Source organism: Phyllobates terribilis, unplaced genomic scaffold (assembly GCF_046119375.1).
Source record: "Phyllobates terribilis strain yellow unplaced genomic scaffold, ASM4611937v1 Scaffold_4__5_contigs__length_816908805, whole genome shotgun sequence".
In the NCBI taxonomy this organism is placed as follows: Eukaryota; Metazoa; Chordata; class Amphibia; order Anura; family Dendrobatidae; genus Phyllobates; species Phyllobates terribilis.
Window position 1 is genome coordinate 691,397,225 of NW_027362764.1, and position 26,137 is coordinate 691,423,361.

At 54.4% G+C, this 26,137-nt stretch overlaps 9 non-coding genes across 9 annotated transcripts; all 9 read left to right on the forward strand.

Annotated features, from left to right (window-relative positions):
• Nucleotides 1-315: 315 nt before the first annotated feature.
• On the forward strand, nucleotides 316-434 carry LOC141266570 (5S ribosomal RNA). The gene has a single exon (XR_012320603.1). It is a non-coding gene; the product is annotated as a 5S ribosomal RNA (ribosomal RNA).
• Nucleotides 435-2,140: 1,706 nt separating this feature from the next.
• LOC141266842 (5S ribosomal RNA) lies at nucleotides 2,141-2,259 on the forward strand. Its single transcript, XR_012320863.1, has one exon. It is a non-coding gene; the product is annotated as a 5S ribosomal RNA (ribosomal RNA).
• A 1,706-nt stretch (nucleotides 2,260-3,965) lies between these two features.
• LOC141267844 (5S ribosomal RNA) lies at nucleotides 3,966-4,084 on the forward strand. The gene has a single exon (XR_012321346.1). It is a non-coding gene; the product is annotated as a 5S ribosomal RNA (ribosomal RNA).
• A 1,706-nt stretch (nucleotides 4,085-5,790) lies between these two features.
• LOC141266641 (5S ribosomal RNA) lies at nucleotides 5,791-5,909 on the forward strand. Its single transcript, XR_012320671.1, has one exon. It is a non-coding gene; the product is annotated as a 5S ribosomal RNA (ribosomal RNA).
• A 1,711-nt stretch (nucleotides 5,910-7,620) lies between these two features.
• LOC141270442 (5S ribosomal RNA) lies at nucleotides 7,621-7,739 on the forward strand. The gene has a single exon (XR_012321678.1). It is a non-coding gene; the product is annotated as a 5S ribosomal RNA (ribosomal RNA).
• A 9,867-nt stretch (nucleotides 7,740-17,606) lies between these two features.
• Nucleotides 17,607-17,725, forward strand: LOC141266567 (5S ribosomal RNA). The gene has a single exon (XR_012320600.1). It is a non-coding gene; the product is annotated as a 5S ribosomal RNA (ribosomal RNA).
• A 1,706-nt stretch (nucleotides 17,726-19,431) lies between these two features.
• Nucleotides 19,432-19,550, forward strand: LOC141267644 (5S ribosomal RNA). Its single transcript, XR_012321324.1, has one exon. It is a non-coding gene; the product is annotated as a 5S ribosomal RNA (ribosomal RNA).
• A 1,706-nt stretch (nucleotides 19,551-21,256) lies between these two features.
• Nucleotides 21,257-21,375, forward strand: LOC141266711 (5S ribosomal RNA). Its single transcript, XR_012320739.1, has one exon. It is a non-coding gene; the product is annotated as a 5S ribosomal RNA (ribosomal RNA).
• Nucleotides 21,376-23,081: 1,706 nt separating this feature from the next.
• LOC141266864 (5S ribosomal RNA) lies at nucleotides 23,082-23,200 on the forward strand. The gene has a single exon (XR_012320885.1). It is a non-coding gene; the product is annotated as a 5S ribosomal RNA (ribosomal RNA).
• The last annotated feature ends 2,937 nt before the right edge of the window (nucleotides 23,201-26,137 follow it).

Consider the following 26,137-nt stretch of genomic DNA (forward strand, 5'->3'; position numbering starts at 1 on the left):
ATCCCCGGCTGCAGGCTATTAGAAAGCAACTAACCGCGCTCTACTCACCCTACCCAGGTCTACCGGTGAGTCTCGCCGCTGCTCCCGGCCTGTGGCATTGGCCGCGACGCTGACGTTCCGTCGACAGCGCGGAAGCCGATCAGTGAGCTCAGCGGCTCTGAGCGGGGCGTTCTGTCTACAAGACCTTTTTAAGGAGCCAGCAAAAAAGTGAAGAGAAAAGAAAGCACAAAAGCACCTTGTCTTACTAAGCACTGGAAAGGGCAGCCGGCAACCGGACGTCAAAGTGGAAAAGCAGCAAGTGAGAGGCCTGTCTCTGCCTACGGCCACACCACCCTGAACACGCCCGATCTCGTCTGATCTCGGAAGCTAAGCAAGGTCAGGCCTGGTTAGTACTTGGATGGGAGACTGCCTGGGAATACCAGGTGCTGTAGGCTTTTGCTTTTTCTTACTTCCACCAGCAGGGGTCACTCTCCTCTATGCCTTTTTTCCATTCCTTTTTTCACAAGCGCACACATGCTCTTTTCTTCTTTTCATTTGCTTTCTCTCTTGCGCTATTTAATCCTTGCAAAATACCAGCATCCTTCTCATCACCGTGGGCCTCCAGCATTGTTGCTTATTTACTTTTAATACTAGGCTTCTTTTCACCAGGACCAGCGACTCCCGCATGACTGGAGGCAACCACCGCTGACCTGGAGGCAACCACCGGTAACCTGGAGGCCAGTTTACAGCACAACCCAAGCAAAACACCTTTGCAGGCCACACGACCCCCCCGAAGAGCAGCTCAAATTCACTCGCAACCATCTCACCCTCTTCCTTCATTCACTCCTGGGCGTTTCGCTCCACCCCAAGTTGCGGGTCCAGCTTGCTCTTTCTGTCACATCCCCGCGATGAACGGTTTAGCCTGCAGGAGACCCTGCGCCGAGCCATTTTTAAACACATCTGATGCGGCAGGTGTTTCATTGCTCAACAAATAACACCTATAGGGACGGCACAGCCTATGCATCGGTCCTTCGGAGACCGCCCCAGAACAGCCAGAGTTCTCGTCCCCACGCGAGCCTGAGGAAGGCTGGCCGGGCGATGGGCCAAGCAGCGTCTACTGGCCATACCACCTTGGATACGTCCGATCTCGGAAGCAAAGCAGAGATGGGTTTGGAAATACTTGGTTGGGACACCTCCTGAGAACACCAGGTATTGTAGACAATTTTGATGACGTTTTGCCATCTTGCCCAGCTCGGCTAGCATTGAGTGGCGCCTTGCTGGACACCGACCTTACGTAAAGTAGAGGCTGGAAGTCCCAAGCATCCCAAGCCCCCCAAGACCTCTAAGATAAGGACGCAACCCCGCCGCCTCTACCAGGCCTCACACCGAGCTCCTTGCCACGGCTAGGAGTGCTTATTGACCCCGCAGCCGGCCGTATGCAAATGATGGCGTTAAAAGCATCTCGCGCTGTGAAGGGGCCAGGCTTTCAGCAGCTGCCCAGGGGATGGTTTTAGAGGGCGACCGCCTAACGAGGGCCAGCAGAAGTAACGTCTTCTTCTTCAAAGAATCTTGTGTAACTAACCCAATCAGACAGCTGCCCAGGAGCTAACCTCAGTGCTAGGAAGGAGCGGGAGGGAATTGAGGGGGTGGTTCCTGCTAAGGCCCTGAAATAATAATAAGACAGGCAGGAGAGTCTGACGCATGGTGGCGGAAAAGCTGCAGGTGCAAATAGGGAATGTGGTCTCGTGCGAGCAACTTGTGCATGCTCGCTGTGTGTGAGTGTGCGCTTCCTAGGTACGGCGCGCTGCAGACAGTCAAAAGGGTTGCTCCCTTTCATTAAAAGTTAATCCCCGGCTGCAGGCTATTAGAAAGCAACTAACCGCGCTCTACTCACCCTACCCAGGTCTACCGGTGAGTCTCGCCGCTGCTCCCGGCCTGTGGCATTGGCCGCGACGCTGACGTTCCGTCGACAGCGCGGCAGCCGATCAGTGAGCTCAGCAGCTCTGAGCGGGGCGTTCTGTCTACAAGACCTTTTTAAGGAGCCAGCAAAAAAGTGAAGAGAAAAGAAAGCACAAAAGCACCTTGTCTTACTAAGCACTGGAAAGGGCAGCCGGCAACCGGACGTCAAAGTGGAAAAGCAGCAAGTGAGAGGCCTGTCTCTGCCTACGGCCATACCACCCTGAACACGCCCGATCTCGTCTGATCTTGGAAGCTAAGCAGGGTCGGGCCTGGTTAGTACTTGGATGGGAGACCGCCTGGGAATACCAGGTGCTGTAGGCTTTTGCCTTTTCTTACTTCCACCAGCAGGGGTCACTCTCCTCTATGCCTTTTTTCCATTCCTTTTTTCACAAGCGCACACATGCTCCTTTCTTCTTTTCATTTGCTTTCTCTCTTGCGCTATTTAATCCTTGCAAAATACCAGCATCCTTCTCATCACCGTTGGCCTCCAGCATTGTTGCTTATTTACTTTTAATACTAGGCTTCTTTTCACCAGGACCAGCGACTCCCGCATGACTGGAGGCAACCACCGCTGACCTGGAGGCAACCACCGGTAACCTGGAGGCCAGTTTACAGCACAACCCAAGCAAAACACCTTTGCAGGCCACACGACCCCCCCGAAGAGCAGCTCAAATTCACTCGCAACCATCTCACCCTCTTCCTTCATTCACTCCTGGGCGTTTCGCTCCAGCCCAAGTTGCGGGTCCAGCTTGCTCTTTCTGTCACATCCCCGCGATGAACGGTTTAGCCTGCAGGAGACCCTGCGCCAAGCCATTTTTAAACACATCTGATGCGGCAGGTGTTTCATTGCTCAACAAACAACACCTATAGGGACGGCACAGCCTATGCATCGGTCCTTCGGAGACCGCCCCAGAACGGCCAGAGTTCTCGTCCCCACGCGAGCCTGAGGAAGGCTGGCCGGGCGATGGGCCAAGCAGCGTCTACTGGCCATACCACCTTGGATACGTCCGATCTCGGAAGCAAAGCAGAGATGGGTTCGGAAATACTTGGTTGGGACACCTCCTGAGAACACCAGGTATTGTAGACAATTTTGATGACGTTTTGCCATCTTGCCCAGCTCGGCTAGCATTGAGTGGCGCCTTGCTGGACACCGACCTTACGTAAAGTAGAGGCTGGAAGTCCCAAGCATCCCAAGCCCCCCAAGACCTCTAAGATAAGGACGCAACCCCGCCGCCTCTACCAGGCCTCACACCGAGCTCCTTGCCACGGCTAGGAGTGCTTATTGACCCCGCAGCCGGCCGTATGCAAATGATGGCGTTAAAAGCATCTCGCGCTGTGAAGGGGCCAGGCTTTCAGCAGCTGCCCAGGGGATGGTTTTAGAGGGCGACCGCCTAACGAGGGCCAGCAGAAGTAACGTCTTCTTCTTCAAAGAATCTTGTGTAACTAACCCAATCAGACAGCTGCCCAGGAGCTAACCTCAGTGCTAGGAAGGAGCGGGAGGGAATTGAGGGGGTGGTTCCTGCTAAGGCCCTGAAATAATAATAAGACAGGCAGGAGAGTCTGACGCATGGTGGCGGAAAAGCTGCAGGTGCAAATAGGGAATGTGGTCTCGTGCGAGCAACTTGTGCATGCTCGCTGTGTGTGAGTGTGCGCTTCCTAGGTACGGCGCGCTGCAGACAGTCAAAAGGGTTGCTCCCTTTCATTAAAAGTTAATCCCCGGCTGCAGGCTATTAGAAAGCAACTAACCGCGCTCTACTCACCCTACCCAGGTCTACCGGTGAGTCTCGCCGCTGCTCCCGGCCTGTGGCATTGGCCGCGACGCTGACGTTCCGTCGACAGCGCGGCAGCCGATCTGTGAGCTCAGCGGCTCTGAGCGGGGCGTTCTGTCTACAAGACCTTTTTAAGGAGCCAGCAAAAAAGTGAAGAGAAAAGAAAGCACAAAAGCACCTTGTCTTACTAAGCACTGGAAAGGGCAGCCGGCAACCGGACGTCAAAGTGGAAAAGCAGCAAGTGAGAGGCCTGTCTCTGCCTACGGCCACACCACCCTGAACACGCCCGATCTCGTCTGATCTCGGAAGCTAAGCAGGGTCGGGCCTGGTTAGTACTTGGATGGGAGACTGCCTGGGAATACCAGGTGCTGTAGGCTTTTGCCTTTTCTTACTTCCACCAGCAGGGGTCACTCTCCTCTATGCCTTTTTTCCATTCCTTTTTTCACAAGCGCACACATGCTCCTTTCTTCTTTTCATTTGCTTTCTCTCTTGCGCTATTTAATCCTTGCAAAATACCAGCATCCTTCTCATCACCATGGGCCTCCAGCATTGTTGCTTATTTACTTTTAATACTAGGCTTCTTTTCACCAGGACCAGCGACTCCCGCATGACTGGAGGCAACCACCGCTGACCTGGAGGCAACCACCGGTAACCTGGAGGCCAGTTTACAGCACAACCCAAGCAAAACACCTTTGCAGGCCACACGACCCCCCCGAAGAGCAGCTCAAATTCACTCGCAACCATCTCACCCTCTTCCTTCATTCACTCCTGGGCGTTTCGCTCCACCCCAAGTTGCGGGTCCAGCTTGCTCTTTCTGTCACATCCCCGCGATGAACGGTTTAGCCTGCAGGAGACCCTGCGCCGAGCCATTTTTAAACACATCTGATGCGGCAGGTGTTTCATTGCTCAACAAACAACACCTATAGGGACGGCACAGCCTATGCATCGGTCCTTCGGAGACCGCCCCAGAACGGCCAGAGTTCTCGTCCCCACGCGAGCCTGAGGAAGGCTGGCCGGGCGATGGGCCAAGCAGCGTCTACTGGCCATACCACCTTGGATACGTCCGATCTCGGAAGCAAAGCAGAGATGGGTTCGGAAATACTTGGTTGGGACACCTCCTGAGAACACCAGGTATTGTAGACAATTTTGATGACGTTTTGCCATCTTGCCCAGCTCGGCTAGCATTGAGTGGCGCCTTGCTGGACACCGACCTTACGTAAAGTAGAGGCTGGAAGTCCCAAGCATCCCAAGCCCCCCAAGACCTCTAAGATAAGGACGCAACCCCGCCGCCTCTACCAGGCCTCACACCGAGCTCCTTGCCACGGCTAGGAGTGCTTATTGACCCCGCAGCCGGCCGTATGCAAATGATGGCGTTAAAAGCATCTCGCGCTGTGAAGGGGCCAGGCTTTCAGCAGCTGCCCAGGGGATGGTTTTAGAGGGCGACCGCCTAACGAGGGCCAGCAGAAGTAACGTCTTCTTCTTCAAAGAATCTTGTGTAACTAACCCAATCAGACAGCTGCCCAGGAGCTAACCTCAGTGCTAGGAAGGAGCGGGAGGGAATTGAGGGGGTGGTTCCTGCTAAGGCCCTGAAATAATAATAAGACAGGCAGGAGAGTCTGACGCATGGTGGCGGAAAAGCTGCAGGTGCAAATAGGGAATGTGGTCTCGTGCGAGCAACTTGTGCATGCTCGCTGTGTGTGAGTGTGCGCTTCCTAGGTACGGCGCGCTGCAGACAGTCAAAAGGGTTGCTCCCTTTCATTAAAAGTTAATCCCCGGCTGCAGGCTATTAGAAAGCAACTAACCGCGCTCTACTCACCCTACCCAGGTCTACCGGTGAGTCTCGCCGCTGCTCCCGGCCTGTGGCATTGGCCGCGACGCTGACGTTCCGTCGACAGCGCGGCAGCCGATCAGTGAGCTCAGCGGCTCTGAGCGGGGCGTTCTGTCTACAAGACCTTTTTAAGGAGCCAGCAAAAAAGTGAAGAGAAAAGAAAGCACAAAAGCACCTTGTCTTACTAAGCACTGGAAAGGGCAGCCGGCAACCGGACGTCAAAGTGGAAAAGCAGCAAGTGAGAGGCCTGTCTCTGCCTACGGCCACACCAACCTGAACACGCCCGATCTCGTCTGATCTCGGAAGCTAAGCAGGGTCAGGCCTGGTTAGTACTTGGATGGGAGACTGCCTGGGAATACCAGGTGCTGTAGGCTTTTGCTTTTTCTTACTTCCACCAGCAGGGGTCACTCTCCTCTATGCCTTTTTTCCATTCCTTTTTTCACAAGCGCACACATGCTCTTTTCTTCTTTTCATTTGCTTTCTCTCTTGCGCTATTTAATCCTTGCAAAATACCAGCATCCTTCTCATCACCGTGGGCCTCCAGCATTGTTGCTTATTTACTTTTAATACTAGGCTTCTTTTCACCAGGACCAGCGACTCCCGCATGACTGGAGGCAACCACCGCTGACCTGGAGGCAACCACCGGTAACCTGGAGGCCAGTTTACAGCACAACCCAAGCAAAACACCTTTGCAGGCCACACGACCCCCCCGAAGAGCAGCTCAAATTCACTCGCAACCATCTCACCCTCTTCCTTCATTCACTCCTGGGCGTTTCGCTCCACCCCAAGTTGCGGGTCCAGCTTGCTCTTTCTGTCACATCCCCGCGATGAACGGTTTAGCCTGCAGGAGACCCTGCGCCGAGCCGAGCCATTTTTAAACACATCTGATGCGGCAGGTGTTTCATTGCTCAACAAACAACACCTATAGGGACGGCACAGCCTATGCATCGGTCCTTCGGAGACCGCCCCAGAACAGCCAGAGTTCTCGTCCCCACGCGAGCCTGAGGAAGGCTGGCCGGGCGATGGGCCAAGCAGCGTCTACTGGCCATACCACCTTGGATACGTCCGATCTCGGAAGCAAAGCAGAGATGGGTTTGGAAATACTTGGTTGGGACACCTCCTGAGAACACCAGGTATTGTAGACAATTTTGATGACGTTTTGCCATCTTGCCCAGCTCGGCTAGCATTGAGTGGCGCCTTGCTGGACACCGACCTTACGTAAAGTAGAGGCTGGAAGTCCCAAGCATCCCAAGCCCCCCAAGACCTCTAAGATAAGGACGCAACCCCGCCGCCTCTACCAGGCCTCACACCGAGCTCCTTGCCACGGCTAGGAGTGCTTATTGACCCCGCAGCCGGCCGTATGCAAATGATGGCGTTAAAAGCATCTCGCGCTGTGAAGGGGCCAGGCTTTCAGCAGCTGCCCAGGGGATGGTTTTAGAGGGCGACCGCCTAACGAGGGCCAGCAGAAGTAACGTCTTCTTCTTCAAAGAATCTTGTGTAACTAACCCAATCAGACAGCTGCCCAGGAGCTAACCTCAGTGCTAGGAAGGAGCGGGAGGGAATTGAGGGGGTGGTTCCTGCTAAGGCCCTGAAATAATAATAAGACAGGCAGGAGAGTCTGACGCATGGTGGCGGAAAAGCTGCAGGTGCAAATAGGGAATGTGGTCTCGTGCGAGCAACTTGTGCATGCTCGCTGTGTGTGAGTGTGCGCTTCCTAGGTACGGCGCGCTGCAGACAGTCAAAAGGGTTGCTCCCTTTCATTAAAAGTTAATCCCCGGCTGCAGGCTATTAGAAAGCAACTAACCGCGCTCTACTCACCCTACCCAGGTCTACCGGTGAGTCTCGCCGCTGCTCCCGGCCTGTGGCATTGGCCGCGACGCTGACGTTCCGTCGACAGCGCGGCAGCCGATCAGTGAGCTCAGCAGCTCTGAGCGGGGCGTTCTGTCTACAAGACCTTTTTAAGGAGCCAGCAAAAAAGTGAAGAGAAAAGAAAGCACAAAAGCACCTTGTCTTACTAAGCACTGGAAAGGGCAGCCGGCAACCGGACGTCAAAGTGGAAAAGCAGCAAGTGAGAGGCCTGTCTCTGCCTACGGCCATACCACCCTGAACACGCCTGATCTCGTCTGATCTTGGAAGCTAAGCAGGATCGGGCCTGGTTAGTACTTGGATGGGAGACCGCCTGGGAATACCAGGTGCTGTAGGCTTTTGCCTTTTCTTACTTCCACCAGCAGGGGTCACTCTCCTCTATGCCTTTTTTCCATTCCTTTTTTCACAAGCGCACACATGCTCCTTTCTTCTTTTCATTTGCTTTCTCTCTTGCGCTATTTAATCCTTGCAAAATACCAGCATCCTTCTCATCACCGTTGGCCTCCAGCATTGTTGCTTATTTACTTTTAATACTAGGCTTCTTTTCACCAGGACCAGCGACTCCCGCATGACTGGAGGCAACCACCGCTGACCTGGAGGCAACCACCGGTAACCTGGAGGCCAGTTTACAGCACAACCCAAGCAAAACACCTTTGCAGGCCACACGACCCCCCCGAAGAGCAGCTCAAATTCACTCGCAACCATCTCACCCTCTTCCTTCATTCACTCCTGGGCGTTTCGCTCCACCCCAAGTTGCGGGTCCAGCTTGCTCTTTCTGTCACATCCCCGCGATGAACGGTTTAGCCTGCAGGAGACCCTGCGCCGAGCCATTTTTAAACACATCTGATGCGGCAGGTGTTTCATTGCTCAACAAACAACACCTATAGGGACGGCACAGCCTATGCATCGGTCCTTCGGAGACCGCCCCAGAACGGCCAGAGTTCTCGTCCCCACGCGAGCCTGAGGAAGGCTGGCCGGGCGATGGGCCAAGCAGCGTCTACTGGCCATACCACCTTGGATACGTCCGATCTCGGAAGCAAAGCAGAGATGGGTTCGGAAATACTTGGTTGGGACACCTCCTGAGAACACCAGGTATTGTAGACAATTTTGATGACGTTTTGCCATCTTGCCCAGCTCGGCTAGCATTGAGTGGCGCCTTGCTGGACACCGACCTTACGTAAAGTAGAGGCTGGAAGTCCCAAGCATCCCAAGCCCCCCAAGACCTCTAAGATAAGGACGCAACCCCGCCGCCTCTACCAGGCCTCACACCGAGCTCCTTGCCACGGCTAGGAGTGCTTATTGACCCCGCAGCCGGCCGTATGCAAATGATGGCGTTAAAAGCATCTCGCGCTGTGAAGGGGCCAGGCTTTCAGCAGCTGCCCAGGGGATGGTTTTAGAGGGTGTGATGAAAGCCGGCCGGTGGGTGCAGCTCTCTGGCGCCCCCTTACCTCTCAGGTCAGTCAAGGTACTGCACCTAGAGAAAGTAGTGCCAGGAAGCTGCAACCAGCGCAGGGAACACGGTAGTGTGTTATCCCTTCAACGTCACTAAACCGTAACGTCACTACACAGCACAACTCGCTAGCGCCCTCTTAGCCTCAGGTCAGTCAAGGAACTGCACCTAGGATAAGCGGTCGCCAGGGAGACTGTCCTGTAACCTACTGGGTATCGGGGCCCTCTGTAGTGAGGGCGGTATATATATCTTCCTTGGCCGCGCCAGGAATATATATATCTGAACCTCCGACCGTCACTACCAGCCTTCCCCAATCCCCAGTTGGTATGCTGCCACCAGTCCCTATTTTAGATATACGCCCAGTCCGTGAATGGGCCTATATCGGGTCAGGAACCAACCCTGGGTAGCGTTTTGGCTTGAGCCGAGCTCACACGGACGTGCGTTCGTTATGCAGAATAAAAGGCAGGCCCACAATTACTTGAGGTAATTGATTATAATAATACACTAGATACACGATATACAACTAAATATACACAGGTATAAGGTCAGGTTAAACTATACAACAATGGAATACAACACACAGAATCACCACAGCATATCAGTTACCGGTTTCTTGATTTTCTTGTGACGCAGGGAGAGGATTCTGCGGTCGCAGGCACGGTTCTTTGTTACAGGCTGAGGCCTACCACCGCATGGTCAAACTGCTCCTCCCCTTGGTGGCCTCAGCTGGTGCTCAGATGTTCAGCACACCACTCTTGGGTCAAGACTGACTTATCTCTTGTCTGTCCTGCTATCTTACCTGCCCCGTCCCGCCCACTGCTGGTGAGGTCAGCTGGCTCAGTCTCCACCCTCAGGTCTAACTTCGATCAGAAGCCCAAATTCTATGGAACCCAATAACTTCTTCTGGGATGGTCTCATGATACCCCCAGGGGTTCCCACGGATTCGGGCCGCCGTAACCGACCTTTTGATATCAATTATGATACCATACGGTCCTCAGGAATGGCTCAGCGCTATATCTTGGCTTCCAGAGCACGTACAAACGTCTACCGCGGAGGCTTGTGTGCGCAATGGCTCCGGGACGCCGTGATATTTTTTTATTGGCCCATCCCACGCAACATGCGTGTACTATTCATGTTTCTATATCTTATGCCTCCATGCTTGTGACAGACAAAGAAACTAGTCCTATGGGACAAATGGTCAGGTACAGATAGACGAAGCACCCCCCCCTGCTGGCTGTGTTTCCTCTCGAAGTCTTTGAAGCTCCTAGCATTCAAGTGTTAAGTAGGCTTCTTATCTTACAGGAGCCTGGATGGGGGGAAACTATCTAGTTGACGTTTTAACAGAAGGTCCCAAGGGTGGGGGCTGCTGAAGTGTGGCCATCCCTGGATATGATTTATCATTACCAAGATGGCGGCTACAGGTTCATCACACCTCCCCCTATACGAGGGCGCGAGGGGGTAGCACATTCCTGTGTTCCCCCGTGCGTCCTTCTGCACCCTCCCCTTGCCGGGATAACCCGTCAGCGTTACCGTGGTCACGGCCTCTTCTGTGGCGAATGGAGAAGTGGTACTGCTGGAGAGCGAGGCTCCAGCGTAGCAACCTGCCATTCGACCCAGAGACCGTGTGTAACCAGCTGAGGGGGTTGTGGTCCGTCTCCACGGTGAAATGGCTCCCGTACAAGTAGGGCTGCAGACGCTGCAGGGCCCATACAATTGCCAGGCATTCTTTTTCCACCGTGGAGTAAGCCACCTCCCGGGGCAGTAGCTTCCTGCTCAGGTACAAGACAGGATGTTCCTGGCCTGTCGTGTTGACCTGACTTAGCACAGCACCGAGGCCAAAGTCACTGGCGTCGGTCTGTACCACAAACGGCCGGTCGAAGTCGGCAGCTTGCAGTACAGGGGAGCTACTTAGGGCGGCCTTGAGTGCCCCGAAAGCTGTCTCGCAGGCGACTGTCCAGTCGACTGCGACGGGCAGCTTCTTCTTGGTGAGGTCCGTCAGGGGCTTGGCCAGGGTGCTATAGTGTGGGACGAACCTCCTATAGTACCCGGCGGTCCCCAAGAAGGACATCACCTGCTTTTTGGTCCTAGGAGTGGGCCAGGATGCGATGGCATCCACTTTCCCCGGTTCTGGCTTCAGAACCCCCCCGCCTACCCGGTGACCCAGGTAGAGGACCTCACTCATGCCCAGCTGGCACTTTTCCGGCTTGATGGTCAAGCCTGCCCGGTGGATCCGACCGAGCACCTGCCGCAGGTGCTCTAGGTGATCCTCCCAAGTGGGACTGAAGACTGCAATATCGTCCAAGTACGCAGCCGCGTACCCTTCAAGTCCCTCAAGCAGCGTATTGACCATCCGCTGAAAAGTGGCAGGGGCATTCTTCATGCCGAATGGCATCACTGTGGACTCGTACAGTCCAAAAGGGGTGATAAAGGCAGAGCGTTCCCTTGCCGCGGGGGTCAGAGGAATCTGCCAGTACCCCCGGCTCAGATCCATGATGGTCAGGTACTTAGCCCCGGCCATCCGATCGAGCAGGTCATCGATGCGTGGTATGGGGAACGCATCGGTGGCCGTTACAGCGTTGAGCCCCCGGTAGTCCACGCAGAACCGTGTAGTTCGGTCCTTCTTTGGTACGAGGACTACAGGCGAGGCCCACGCGCTGCTGGATGCCTGGATCACCCCCAGCTTCAGCATCTCGTCTATCTCTTGGCGCATGTTTCCCTGCACCTCGAAAGAGACCCGATATGCTGAACGCCGGATCGGCGGGTGATCGCCAGTGTCCACGTCGTGGACAGCCATCTCAGTCCTTCCGGGCAGGCTGCTGAACAGCCCCCGGAAGGGGTGCAGGGTGGTCCCCAGCTGGGACCGTTGGTCCTCCGTGAGCTGGTGGCCAACCCCCACATCCTCGATGGACCCACCCGCCTTGGCTTGGGTGAGCAGATCCAGGAGGGTTTCTACCTCTCCTTCCTCGGGAAGGTTGCACACTGGGTGGGCAGTCGCTTCCCGCTCATGATGAGCCTTCATCATGTTCACGTGGAAGGCCTTCCTCCTTCCACGGGCGTGATCCAGGGTGACCAGATAGGTGACGGCATTGAGTTTCTGGTGCACGAAGTAGGGGCCTTCCCAGGCTGCCTGAAGCTTGTTCTGTGGTACGGGGACCAGTACCCACACCTTTTGACCCACCTGGTAGGTCCTCTCACAAGCATTCTGGTCGTACCACCGCTTCTGGTCGGCCTGGGCCTGGGCCATATTGTCCTGCACCAGCTTTGCCAAGGCCATCATCCTGTCCCGGTGGCGCACGACATACTCGATGACCGACACCTCGGGGGTGGCCAAATCCCCTTCCCATGCTTCCTTCACCAGAGCCAGGGGGCCCCGTACCCGTCGCCCGTACAGGAGCTCAAAGGGGGAGAACCCCGTTGAGGCCTGCGGAACCTCCCGGTAAGCAAATAGGAGGTGTGGGAGGTAACGCTCCCAGTCTCTCCCGTGGGAGTCGACCAACATCTTAAGCATCTGCTTTAAGGTGCCATTGAACCGCTCACACAGGCCATTAGTCTGTGGGTGATACGGGCTGGCCACCAGATGTTGCACCTGCATTTGCTTACAGAGGGACTCCATCAGCCGCGACATGAACTGGGTCCCTCGGTCGGTGAGCATTTCTTGGGGGAAACCCACTCTGGAGAAGATCTCCAGTAAGGCGGTAGCCACCTTGTCGGCCCGAATGGACGACAAAGCTACCGCTTCCGGGTACCGGGTGGCATAGTCCACTACCGTGAGTATGAAGCATTTCCCGGAGTGGCTGGGAGTGGACAGAGGTCCAATAAGATCCACAGCGACCCTCGAGAAAGGCTCTTCGATGATTGGCAGAGTTACCAGTGGGGCTTTGGGGCGCGGCCCCGCCTTCCCCACCCTCTGACAGGTGTCACACGAACGGCAGTAGGCACCCACCGCGGCTCCCATCCCAGGCCAGTAGAAATGCTGAGCTATCCTGGCCTTGGTTTTAGCGATCCCTAGGTGTCCGGCCATCGGAATCTCGTGTGCGATCCGCAACAATTCCGCCCTGAACGGATAGGGTACCACTAACTGTCGGTCCCTGGGCCACGCCTCCGGTGAACCCTGCTGGACCGTTACCCGGTACAGCCGTCCCTGGTCCCAGACCACACGCTCGCAGTCTGACTCCATGGGAGGCTGTGCCGCCTGTTCCTTGAGAGCTTTCAGGCTGTCGTCTGCTTCCAACGCAGCCTGAAATTCCTGACTTGATGTGGCCAGAATCGACGAAACTGCCACATCCTCTGTCAGCCCCTCCGGGCATGTCACCTGGCCGCTGTCTGACCCGGCAGACACTTGGTCAGAAGTGGGGAAGCCGTCGGACCTCTGCAAGGCTCCTTGGGCTCCGGCGCTCCCACTCCTGGTGACAGCGGCTATGACCACTGTGACCGTGGGTAGTGCCCGCTTCCCCTCTGTTTCTGACCAAGCCGCCCGATCAGGCAGGCTTCCTAGGCCTTTGGACATCTCGGATGTGGGGAACTCCTGCCCTGGGGTCTTACCTGGCGGCTCCTCTCTTGGGACACCCCCACCCCCCCATGGCCTGTTCCTCCCCCTGCAGTGGGCCTATACTCAGCAGCCTGGATACCCCTGGGAGCCCTACACTGCCGGTAGCTGCCCCCCTCTCCATCCCTGAGCTTCCCTCTACAGAATCCTGCCCGCCCCCTCCCTCACCGGAGGACAAGAGGTCACGGCACGCCGGCTGAGCACCTCTGCGGGCATCCCCACACTCCCCACCTGCTTTCACTAACCCTGTTTGTGTTGTGTCTGTGCAGGTGTTACCCTCAGGTTTCACTCCCTCCTCCTCAGCAGGACACACACTACATACAACATGGTTGGCATTAGCAGCAGACAAATCAATACACTCTTGGGGGGCCGAACTTGGGGGTTCAGAGGGTACATACTGCGATACTAGACGCCCCAAGTCGGTCCCTAATAAAACATTTGCGGGAATATTTGGCGTTACTCCCACCTCCCGCATCCCCCTTCCGGCACCCCAGTCCAAATACACCATGGCAACGGGAAGTGCCGGCTCCACGCCTCCAACCCCGGAGACGGAAAGAGTCTTTCCTGGTACCAAGTCCTGGGGGGACACCACCTCAGGCCGTACCAGTGTTCGTTCAGCGCCCGTGTCCCGCAGTCCCATGACCGCAGAACGGCCTATGGTGACGGGTTGGATGTTGTCCAGGGACCTACCACCACCCCCTCCCACACACAAAACATTGGGCGCTCTCTGGGACTGGGATGGGGTCTTTTGGCGCTGGGGACACTCAGCCCTAAAGTGTCCTGGTTTGTTGCATAGATGACAACGTCTTACGTCTGGTCCTTGCCTGGAGAGGGCAACAGGGGGATACACCCCTTGTGTTCTAGGGGCCGGGGAAACAGGGGCATGACTGGGCTTACCCCCTCTCCAGGTGCTGCTGGCAGACTTCTTCAGCTCAGGCGCCCTGTTATTGGCATACTCGTCTGCCAGGGCGGCTGTAGCAGAAGCCCCTGTTGGTTTTCGGTCACGGAGGAACTGTCGGAGGTCCTCTGGGCAGTTCCACAAGAACTGCTCCGTGACGAACTGTTCCTGGACCTCCTGGCGGGTAGTAAGCGCTAGACCCGAGGTCCAGTGCTCTGCGGCTCTCAACAGCGCCCGCATATGATCGGTCCAGGTGTCCTTGGGGCCACGCAGCAGGCTCCGGAACTTCTGGCGGTACGACTCGGGAGTGAGGTTGTACTGCCGGATCAGGGCCCGCTTGATGCAGTCGTAGTTCTGTACCTCCCCGGCAGGTAAGTCCCCCAAGGCATCCAGGGACTTACCCCTCAAACGGGGGGTCAGGTATCTGGCCCACTGATCCCGGGCCAGATGGTGCTGAAGACAGGTCCGTTCAAATGCCACCAGAAAGGAGTCCAGGTCCCCATCCTTCTCCAGTAGAGGGAAGTCCTCAGCTCGGACTTTGGACGACTTGGTCTCCTGATGGGTTGGTTGCTCTAGCGGAAGCCCCCGCTGGGCCAGGTCCAGTTGGTGCTGGCGCTCCGCAGCTCGCTCTGCACGCTCCGCAACCTCCCGGCGCTCTGCAGCTTCACGCTCCGCAGCCCGCTCCGCAGCCCGCTCCGCAGCCCGCTCTGCACGCTCCTCCTCCGCTGCCTTCTCTGATGCTGCCAGGAGGGTTTTGTAGACGGCATCGCCATGAGACTGGAGACTTGCCATAGCCGCTTGTAAAAGGGCTTGTGATCTGGACAGGCTGGGCTGGGTAGGTGGTGGGCAGCCCACTGCGGGACCGTATACTGGGGACTGGCTCCCTGAGGTGCCCGGGCTGGACTCCTCCTCGCCATGAGTAACAATGTCCTCCCCTCCTGCCACACGGACCGTAGCATTAGCCTCCTGCAGGGTCTTGCTCCTGGTGCCGTCTGCCATCTTGGTAACCGACACCGCTGCAACCCTGAGTTTGCACACACCTTGTTATACTTTTAGCCTGACCGTCTAACGTTGGGCTGACCTTAAGACTCCAGCAGTGGAAGTTACCACTGGCAGTCTTTAGTGCCTGGGAGTAGGGGTCCCACAACACTATTATTCTGCAATCCCACCGCTCTGCCACCAATGTGATGAAAGCCGGCCGGTGGGTGCAGCTCTCTGGCGCCCCCTTACCTCTCAGGTCAGTCAAGGTACTGCACCTAGAGAAAGTAGTGCCAGGAAGCTGCAACCAGCGCAGGGAACACGGTAGTGTGTTATCCCTTCAACGTCACTAAACCGTAACGTCACTACACAGCACAACTCGCTAGCGCCCTCTTAGCCTCAGGTCAGTCAAGGAACTGCACCTAGGATAAGCGGTCGCCAGGGAGACTGTCCTGTAACCTACTGGGTATCGGGGCCCTCTGTAGTGAGGGCGGTATATATATCTTCCTTGGCCGCGCCAGGAATATATATATCTGAACCTCCGACCGTCACTACCAGCCTTCCCCAATCCCCAGTTGGTATGCTGCCACCAGTCCCTATTTTAGATATACGCCCAGTCCGTGAATGGGCCTATATCGGGTCAGGAACCAACCCTGGGTAGCGTTTTGGCTTGAGCCGAGCTCACACGGACGTGCGTTCGTTATGCAGAATAAAAGGCAGGCCCACAATTACTTGAGGTAATTGATTATAATAATACACTAGATACACGATATACAACTAAATATACACAGGTATAAGGTCAGGCTAAACTATACAACAATGGAATACAACACACAGAATCACCACAGCATATCAGTTACCGGTTTCTTGATTTTCTTGTGACGCAGGGAGAGGATTCTGCGGTCGCAGGCACGGTTCTTTGTTACAGGCTGAGGCCTACCACCGCATGGTCAAACTGCTCCTCCCCTTGGTGGCCTCAGCTGGTGCTCAGATGTTCAGCACACCACTCTTGGGTCAAGACTGACTTATCTCTTGTCTGTCCTGCTATCTTACCTGCCCCGTCCCGCCCACTGCTGGTGAGGTCAGCTGGCTCAGTCTCCACCCTCAGGTCTAACTTCGATCAGAAGCCCAAATTCTATGGAACCCAATAACTTCTTCTGGGATGGTCTCATGATACCCCCAGGGGTTCCCACGGATTCGGGCCGCCGTAACCGACCTTTTGATATCAATTATGATACCATACGGTCCTCAGGAATGGCTCAGCGCTATATCTTGGCTTCCAGAGCACGTACAAACGTCTACCGCGGAGGCTTGTGTGCGCAATGGCTCCGGGACGCCGTGATATTTTTTTATTGGCCCATCCCACGCAACATGCGTGTACTATTCATGTTTCTATATCTTATGCCTCCATGCTTGTGACAGACAAAGAAACTAGTCCTATGGGACAAATGGTCAGGTACAGATAGACGAAGCACCCCCCCCTGCTGGCTGTGTTTCCTCTCGAAGTCTTTGAAGCTCCTAGCATTCAAGTGTTAAGTAGGCTTCTTATCTTACAGGAGCCTGGATGGGGGGAAACTATCTAGTTGACGTTTTAACAGAAGGTCCCAAGGGTGGGGGCTGCTGAAGTGTGGCCATCCCTGGATATGATTTATCATTACCAAGATGGCGGCTACAGGTTCATCACAGAGGGCGACCGCCTAACGAGGGCCAGCAGAAGTAACGTCTTCTTCTTCAAAGAATCTTGTGTAACTAACCCAATCAGAAAGCTGCCCAGGAGCTAACCTCAGTGCTAGGAAGGAGCGGGAGGGAATTGAGGGGGTGGTTCCTGCTAAGGCCCTGAAATAATAATAAGACAGGCAGGAGAGTCTGACGCATGGTGGCGGAAAAGCTGCAGGTGCAAATAGGGAATGTGGTCTCGTGCGAGCAACTTGTGCATGCTCGCCGTGTGTGAGTGTGCGCTTCCTAGGTACGGCGCGCTGCAGACAGTCAAAAGGGTTGCTCCCTTTCATTAAAAGTTAATCCCCGGCTGCAGGCTATTAGAAAGCAACTAACCGCGCTCTACTCACCCTACCCAGGTCTACCGGTGAGTCTCGCCGCTGCTCCCGGCCTGTGGCATTGGCCGCGACGCTGACGTTCCGTCGACAGCGCGGCAGCCGATCAGTGAGCTCAGCGGCTCTGAGCGGGGCGTTCTGTCTACAAGACCTTTTTAAGGAGCCAGCAAAAAAGTGAAGAGAAAAGAAAGCACAAAAGCACCTTGTCTTACTAAGCACTGGAAAGGGCAGCCGGCAACCGGACGTCAAAGTGGAAAAGCAGCAAGTGAGAGGCCTGTCTCTGCCTACGGCCACACCACCCTGAACACGCCCGATCTCGTCTGATCTTGGAAGCTAAGCAGGGTTGGGCCTGGTTAGTACTTGGATGGGATACTGCCTGGGAATACCAGGTGCTGTAAGCTTTTGCTTTTTCTTACTTCCACCAGCAGGGGTCACTCTCCTCTATGCCTTTTTTCCATTCCTTTTTTCACAAGCGCACACATGCTCCTTTCTTCTTTTCATTTGCTTTCTCTCTTGCGCTATTTAATCCTTGCAAAATACCAGCATCCTTCTCATCACCGTGGGCCTCCAGCATTGTTGCTTATTTACTTTTAATACTAGGCTTCTTTTCACCAGGACCAGCGACTCCCGCATGACTGGAGGCAACCACCGCTGACCTGGAGGCAACCACCGGTAACCTGGAGGCCAGTTTACAGCACAACCCAAGCAAAACACCTTTGCAGGCCACACGACCCCCCCGAAGAGCAGCTCAAATTCACTCGCAACCATCTCACCCTCTTCCTTCATTCACTCCTGGGCGTTTCGCTCCACCCCAAGTTGCGGGTCCAGCTTGCTCTTTCTGTCACATCCCCGCGATGAACGGTTTAGCCTGCAGGAGACCCTGCGCCGAGCCATTTTTAAACACATCTGATGCGGCAGGTGTTTCATTGCTCAACAAACAACACCTATAGGGACGGCACAGCCTATGCATCGGTCCTTCGGAGACCGCCCCAGAACGGCCAGAGTTCTCGTCCCCACGCGAGCCTGAGGAAGGCTGGCCGGGCGATGGGCCAAGCAGCGTCTACTGGCCATACCACCTTGGATACGTCCGATCTCGGAAGCAAAGCAGAGATGGGTTCGGAAATACTTGGTTGGGACACCTCCTGAGAACACCAGGTATTGTAGACAATTTTGATGACGTTTTGCCATCTTGCCCAGCTCGGCTAGCATTGAGTGGCGCCTTGCTGGACACCGACCTTACGTAAAGTAGAGGCTGGAAGTCCCAAGCATCCCAAGCCCCCCAAGACCTCTAAGATAAGGACGCAACCCCGCCGCCTCTACCAGGCCTCACACCGAGCTCCTTGCCACGGCTAGGAGTGCTTATTGACCCCGCAGCCGGCCGTATGCAAATGATGGCGTTAAAAGCATCTCGCGCTGTGAAGGGGCCAGGCTTTCAGCAGCTGCCCAGGGGATGGTTTTAGAGGGCGACCGCCTAACGAGGGCCAGCAGAAGTAACGTCTTCTTCTTCAAAGAATCTTGTGTAACTAACCCAATCAGACAGCTGCCCAGGAGCTAACCTCAGTGCTAGGAAGGAGCGGGAGGGAATTGAGGGGGTGGTTCCTGCTAAGGCCCTGAAATAATAATAAGACAGGCAGGAAAGTCTGACGCATGGTGGCGGAAAAGCTGCAGGTGCAAATAGGGAATGTGGTCTCGTGCGAGCAACTTGTGCATGCTCGCTGTGTGTGAGTGTGCGCTTCCTAGGTACGGCGCGCTGCAGACAGTCAAAAGGGTTGCTCCCTTTCATTAAAAGTTAATCCCCGGCTGCAGGCTATTAGAAAGCAACTAACCGCGCTCTACTCACCCTACCCAGGTCTACCGGTGAGTCTCGCCGCTGCTCCCGGCCTGTGGCATTGGCCGCGACGCTGACGTTCCGTCGACAGCGCGGCAGCCGATCAGTGAGCTCAGCGGCTCTGAGCGGGGCGTTCTGTCTACAAGACCTTTTTAAGGAGCCAGCAAAAAAGTGAAGAGAAAGGAAAGCACAAAAGCACCTTGTCTTACTAAGCACTGGAAAGGGCAGCCGGCAACCGGACGTCAAAGTGGAAAAGCAGCAAGTGAGAGGCCTGTCTCTGCCTACGGCCACACCACCCTGAACACGCCCGATCTCGTCTGATCTCGGAAGCTAAGCAGGGTTGGGCCTGGTTAGTACTTGGATGGGAGACCGCCTGGGAATACCAGGTGCTGTAGGCTTTTGCCTTTTCTTACTTCCACCAGCAGGGGTCACTCTCCTCTATGCCTTTTTTCCATTCCTTTTTTCACAAGCGCACACATGCTCCTTTCTTCTTTTCATTTGCTTTCTCTCTTGCGCTATTTAATCCTTGCAAAATACCAGCATCCTTCTCATCACCGTGGACCTCCAGCATTGTTGCTTATTTACTTTTAATACTAGGCTTCTTTTCACCAGGACCAGCGACTCCCGCATGACTGGAGGCAACCACCGCTGACCTGGAGGCAACCACCGGTAACCTGGAGGCCAGTTTACAGCACAACCCAAGCAAAACACCTTTGCAGGCCACACGACCCCCCCGAAGAGCAGCTCAAATTCACTCGCAACCATCTCACCCTCTTCCTTCATTCACTCCTGGGCGTTTCGCTCCACCCCAAGTTGCGGGTCCAGCTTGCTCTTTCTGTCACATCCCCGCGATGAACGGTTTAGCCTGCAGGAGACCCTGCGCCGAGCCATTTTTAAACACATCTGATGCGGCAGGTGTTTCATTGCTCAACAAACAACACCTATAGGGACGGCACAGCCTATGCATCGGTCCTTCGGAGACCGCCCCAGAACGGCCAGAGTTCTCGTCCCCACGCGAGCCTGAGGAAGGCTGGCCGGGCGATGGGCCAAGCAGCGTCTACTGGCCATACCACCTTGGATACGTCCGATCTCGGAAGCAAAGCAGAGATGGGTTCGGAAATACTTGGTTGGGACACCTCCTGAGAACACCAGGTATTGTAGACAATTTTGATGACGTTTTGCCATCTTGCCCAGCTCGGCTAGCATTGAGTGGCGCCTTGCTGGACACCGACCTTACGTAAAGTAGAGGCTGGAAGTCCCAAGCATCCCAAGCCCCCCAAGACCTCTAAGATAAGGACGCAACCCCGCCGCCTCTACCAGGCCTCACACCGAGCTCCTTGCCACGGCTAGGAGTGCTTATTGACCCCGCAGCCGGCCGTATGCAAATGATGGCGTTAAAAGCATCTCGCGCTGTGAAGGGGCCAGGCTTTCAGCAGCTGCCCAGGGGATGGTTTTAGAGGGCGACCGCCTAACGAGGGCCAGCAGAAGTAACGTCTTCTTCTTCAAAGAATCTTGTGTAACTAACCCAATCAGACAGCTGCCCAGGAGCTAACCTCAGTGCTAGGAAGGAGCGGGAGGGAATTGAGGGGGTGGTTCCTGCTAAGGCCCTGAAATAATAATAAGACAGGCAGGAGAGTCTGACGCATGGTGGCGGAAAAGCTGCAGGTGCAAATAGGGAATGTGGTCTCGTGCGAGCAACTTGTGCATGCTCGCTGTGTGTGAGTGTGCGCTTCCTAGGTACGGCGCGCTGCAGACAGTCAAAAGGGTTGCTCCCTTTCATTAAAAGTTAATCCCCGGCTGCAGGCTATTAGAAAGCAACTAACCGCGCTCTACTCACCCTACCCAGGTCTACCGGTGAGTCTCGCCGCTGCTCCCGGCCTGTGGCATTGGCCGCGACGCTGACGTTCCGTCGACAGCGCGGCAGCCGATCAGTGAGCTCAGCGGCTCTGAGCGGGGCGTTCTGTCTACAAGACCTTTTTAAGGAGCCAGCAAAAAAGTGAAGAGAAAGGAAAGCACAAAAGCACCTTGTCTTACTAAGCACTGGAAAGGGCAGCCGGCAACCGGACGTCAAAGTGGAAAAGCAGCAAGTGAGAGGCCTGTCTCTGCCTACAGCCACACCACCCTGAACACGCCCGATCTCGTCTGATCTCGGAAGCTAAGCAGGGTCGGGCCTGGTTAGTACTTGGATGGGAGACCGCCTGGGAATACCAGGTGCTGTAGGCTTTTGCCTTTTCTTACTTCCACCAGCAGGGGTCACTCTCCTCTATGCCTTTTTTCCATTCCTTTTTTCACAAGCGCACACATGCTCCTTTCTTCTTTTCATTTGCTTTCTCTCTTGCGCTATTTAATCCTTGCAAAATACCAGCATCCTTCTCATCACCGTGGGCCTCCAGCATTGTTGCTTATTTACTTTTAATACTAGGCTTCTTTTCACCAGGACCAGCGACTCCCGCATGACTGGAGGCAACCACCGCTGACCTGGAGGCAACCACCGGTAACCTGGAGGCCAGTTTACAGCACAACCCAAGCAAAACACCTTTGCAGGCCACACGACCCCCCCGAAGAGCAGCTCAAATTCACTCGCAACCATCTCACCCTCTTCCTTCATTCACTCCTGGGCGTTTCGCTCCACCCCAAGTTGCGGGTCCAGCTTGCTCTTTCTGTCACATCCCCGCGATGAACGGTTTAGCCTGCAGGAGACCCTGCGCCGAGCCATTTTTAAACACATCTGATGCGGCAGGTGTTTCATTGCTCAACAAACAACACCTATAGGGACGGCACAGCCTATGCATCGGTCCTTCGGAGACCGCCCCAGAACGGCCAGAGTTCTCGTCCCCACGCGAGCCTGAGGAAGGCTGGCCGGGCGATGGGCCAAGCAGCGTCTACTGGCCATACCACCTTGGATACGTCCGATCTCGGAAGCAAAGCAGAGATGGGTTCGGAAATACTTGGTTGGGACACCTCCTGAGAACACCAGGTATTGTAGACAATTTTGATGACGTTTTGCCATCTTGCCCAGCTCGGCTAGCATTGAGTGGCGCCTTGCTGGACACCGACCTTACGTAAAGTAGAGGCTGGAAGTCCCAAGCATCCCAAGCCCCCCAAGACCTCTAAGATAAGGACGCAACCCCGCCGCCTCTACCAGGCCTCACACCGAGCTCCTTGCCACGGCTAGGAGTGCTTATTGACCCCGCAGCCGGCCGTATGCAAATGATGGCGTTAAAAGCATCTCGCGCTGTGAAGGGGCCAGGCTTTCAGCAGCTGCCCAGGGGATGGTTTTAGAGGGCGACCGCCTAACGAGGGCCAGCAGAAGTAACGTATTCTTCTTCAAAGAATCTTGTGTAACTAACCCAATCAGACAGCTGCCCAGGAGCTAACCTCAGTGCTAGGAAGGAGCGGGAGGGAATTGAGGGGGTGGTTCCTGCTAAGGCCCTGAAATAATAATAAGACAGGCAGGAAAGTCTGACGCATGGTGGCGGAAAAGCTGCAGGTGCAAATAGGGAATGTGGTCTCGTGCGAGCAACTTGTGCATGCTCGCTGTGTGTGAGTGTGCGCTTCCTAGGTACGGCGCGCTGCAGACAGTCAAAAGGGTTGCTCCCTTTCATTAAAAGTTAATCCCCGGCTGCAGGCTATTAGAAAGCAACTAACCGCGCTCTACTCACCCTACCCAGGTCTACCGGTGAGTCTCGCCGCTGCTCCCGGCCTGTGGCATTGGCCGCGACGCTGACGTTCCGTCGACAGCGCGGCAGCCGATCAGTGAGCTCAGCGGCTCTGAGCGGGGCGTTCTGTCTACAAGACCTTTTTAAGGAGCCAGCAAAAAAGTGAAGAGAAAGGAAAGCACAAAAGCACCTTGTCTTACTAAGCACTGGAAAGGGCAGCCGGCAACCGGACGTCAAAGTGGAAAAGCAGCAAGTGAGAGGCCTGTCTCTGCCTACGGCCACACCACCCTGAACACGCCCGATCTCGTCTGATCTCGGAAGCTAAGCAGGGTTGGGCCTGGTTAGTACTTGGATGGGAGACCACCTAGGAATACCAGGTGCTGTAGGCTTTTGCCTTTTCTTACTTCCACCAGCAGGGGTCACTCTCCTCTATGCCTTTATTCCATTCCTTTTTTCACAAGCGCACACATGCTCCTTTCTTCTTTTCATTTGCTTTCTCTCTTGCGCTATTTAATCCTTGCAAAATACCAGCATCCTTCTCATCACCGTGGACCTCCAGCATTGTTGCTTATTTACTTTTAATACTAGGCTTCTTTTCACCAGGACCAGCGACTCCCGCATGACTGGAGGCAACCACCGCTGACCTGGAGGCAACCACCGGTAACCTGGAGGCCAGTTTACAGCACAACCCAAGCAAAACACCTTTGCAGGCCACACGACCCCCCCGAAGAGCAGCTCAAATTCACTCGCAACCATCTCACCCTCTTCCTTCATTCACTCCTGGGCGTTTCGCTCCACCCCAAGTTGCGGGTCCAGCTTGCTCTTTCTGTCACATCCCCGCGATGAACGGTTTAGCCTGCAGGAGACCCTGCGCCGAGCCATTTTTAAACACATCTGATGCGGCAGGTGTTTCATTGCTCAACAAACAACACCTATAGGGACGGCACAGCCTATGCATCGGTCCTTCGGAGACCGCCCCAGAACGGCCAGAGTTCTCGTCCCCACGCGAGCCTGAGGAAGGCTGGCCGGGCGATGGGCCAAGCAGCGTCTACTGGCCATACCACCTTGGATACGTCCGATCTCGGAAGCAAAGCAGAGATGGGTTCGGAAATACTTGGTTGGGACACCTCCTGAGAACACCAGGTATTGTAGACAATTTTGATGACGTTTTGCCATCTTGCCCAGCTCGGCTAGCATTGAGTGGCGCCTTGCTGGACACCGACCTTACGTAAAGTAGAGGCTGGAAGTCCCAAGCATCCCAAGCCCCCCAAGACCTCTAAGATAAGGACGCAATCCCGCCGCCTCTACCAGGCCTCACACCGAGCTCCTTGCCACGGCTAGGAGTGCTTATTGACCCCGCAGCCGGCCGTATGCAAATGATGGCGTTAAAAGCATCTCGCGCTGTGAAGGGGCCAGGCTTTCAGCAGCTGCCCAGGGGATGGTTTTAGAGGGCGACCGCCTAACGAGGGCCAGCAGAAGTAACGTCTTCTTCTTCAAAGAATCTTGTGTAACTAACCCAATCAGACAGCTGCCCAGGAGCTAACCTCAGTGCTAGGAAGGAGCGGGAGGGAATTGAGGGGGTGGTTCCTGCTAAGGCCCTGAAATAATAATAAGACAGGCAGGAAAGTCTGACGCATGGTGGCGGAAAAGCTGCAGGTGCAAATAGGGAATGTGGTCTCGTGCGAGCAACTTGTGCATGCTCGCTGTGTGTGAGTGTGCGCTTCCTAGGTACGGCGCGCTGCAGACAGTCAAAAGGGTTGCTCCCATACAGCAAGATAAGACTTTGCCAGCAATGAATAACCTTGTAAGCCCTCAGAATCCTCCTGGATGGAGAAAGAAGAATGTTGTGAAGAAAAAACGGAGAGTGGTGGTCATGGGGGATTCCCTGTTAAGAGGAACAGAGGCCGCTATCTGCAGACCAGACATAACGTCAAGAGAAATGTGCTGTCTTCCAGGAGCAAAAATTAAAGATGTGTCTGACAGGATATCAAGACTCTTCAGACCTACAGATCACTACCCATTCCTGCTAATACATGTGGGGACAAATGACACCGCAAGAAAGGACCTGGAAACCATCTGCAGTGACTTTGAAGACTTAGGCAAGAAAGTGAAAGAATTGGGAGCGCAGGTGGTCTTCTCATCCATCCTCCCAGTGGATGGCCATGGAACAATGAGGTGGAATAAGATTCTACAGGTGAACAACTGGCTACGTCGATGGTGCCGTCAACAAGGATTTGGATTTCTGGATCACGGAATGAATTACCTATACGATGGACTACTTGCTAGAGATGGGGTGCACCTTACGAAGACTGGAAAACATGTATTTGGAAGTCGCCTTGCTACACTCATCAGAAGAGCTTTAAACTAGAACAATGTGGGAAGGGAAGCAAAAGGCCAGAAAAAGCCATACAGCTGACAAATACTATTGAGATCTCTGCTACTGGAAGTGGAAAAGAAGAACAAAGACAAAAAAATCTAAATAATAAAAATATGGGAGGAAGAGAAACCAATCACAAACTAAAATGTTTTTATACAAATGCACAAAGCATGGGCAACAAACAAGGAGAATTGGAACTACTAATGCAGGAAAAGGAATATGATGTCATTGGAATCACTGAAACTTGGTGGGACGATACACATGATTGGAATAAAAGGCTAAAAGGATACAACTTATTTGCAAGAAACAGACTTGATAAACGAGGAGGAGGTGTTGTACTGTATGATAGAAAAGCGTATATCTGCACAGAGATTGAAGCTTCAGAGACTGGGAGTTCTGTGGAAACTGTTTGGGTAAGAATACAAGGAGAGAACAACGGAAAGGACACCATTGTAGGCATTTACTACAGGCCACCTGGGCAAGCTGAAGATATGGATGAACTCTTTATGTATCAAATGACCAAGTTCTCCAAAAAATATGACGTAGTGGTCATGGGAGATTTCAACTATCCAGACATTTGTTGGGAATCTCTCTCAAGTAAAACTAACAGGTCAAGCAAATTCTTATCCTCTCTTGCTGACAACTTTATCTTCCAAAAGGTAGGGGAGAAAACAAGGGGATCTGCTACTTTGGATCTAATTCTTATAAACAGGGAGGAAATGGTTGAGGAGGTAAAGGTGGCTGGGACCCTAGGAGGCAGCGATCATGCTATTATAGAATTTTGGATAACTAGAGGAGGAAGACATGTGAAGACTCAAACTTCAAGGTTAGATTTTAGAAAGGCAGATTTTAAGAGACTCAGAAAGAGAATAGGAGGGATCCAATGGCTGGATGTCCTTAAGGACAAAAATGTCCAGGAAGGATGGGAAATTTTTAAAAATGAGATTCT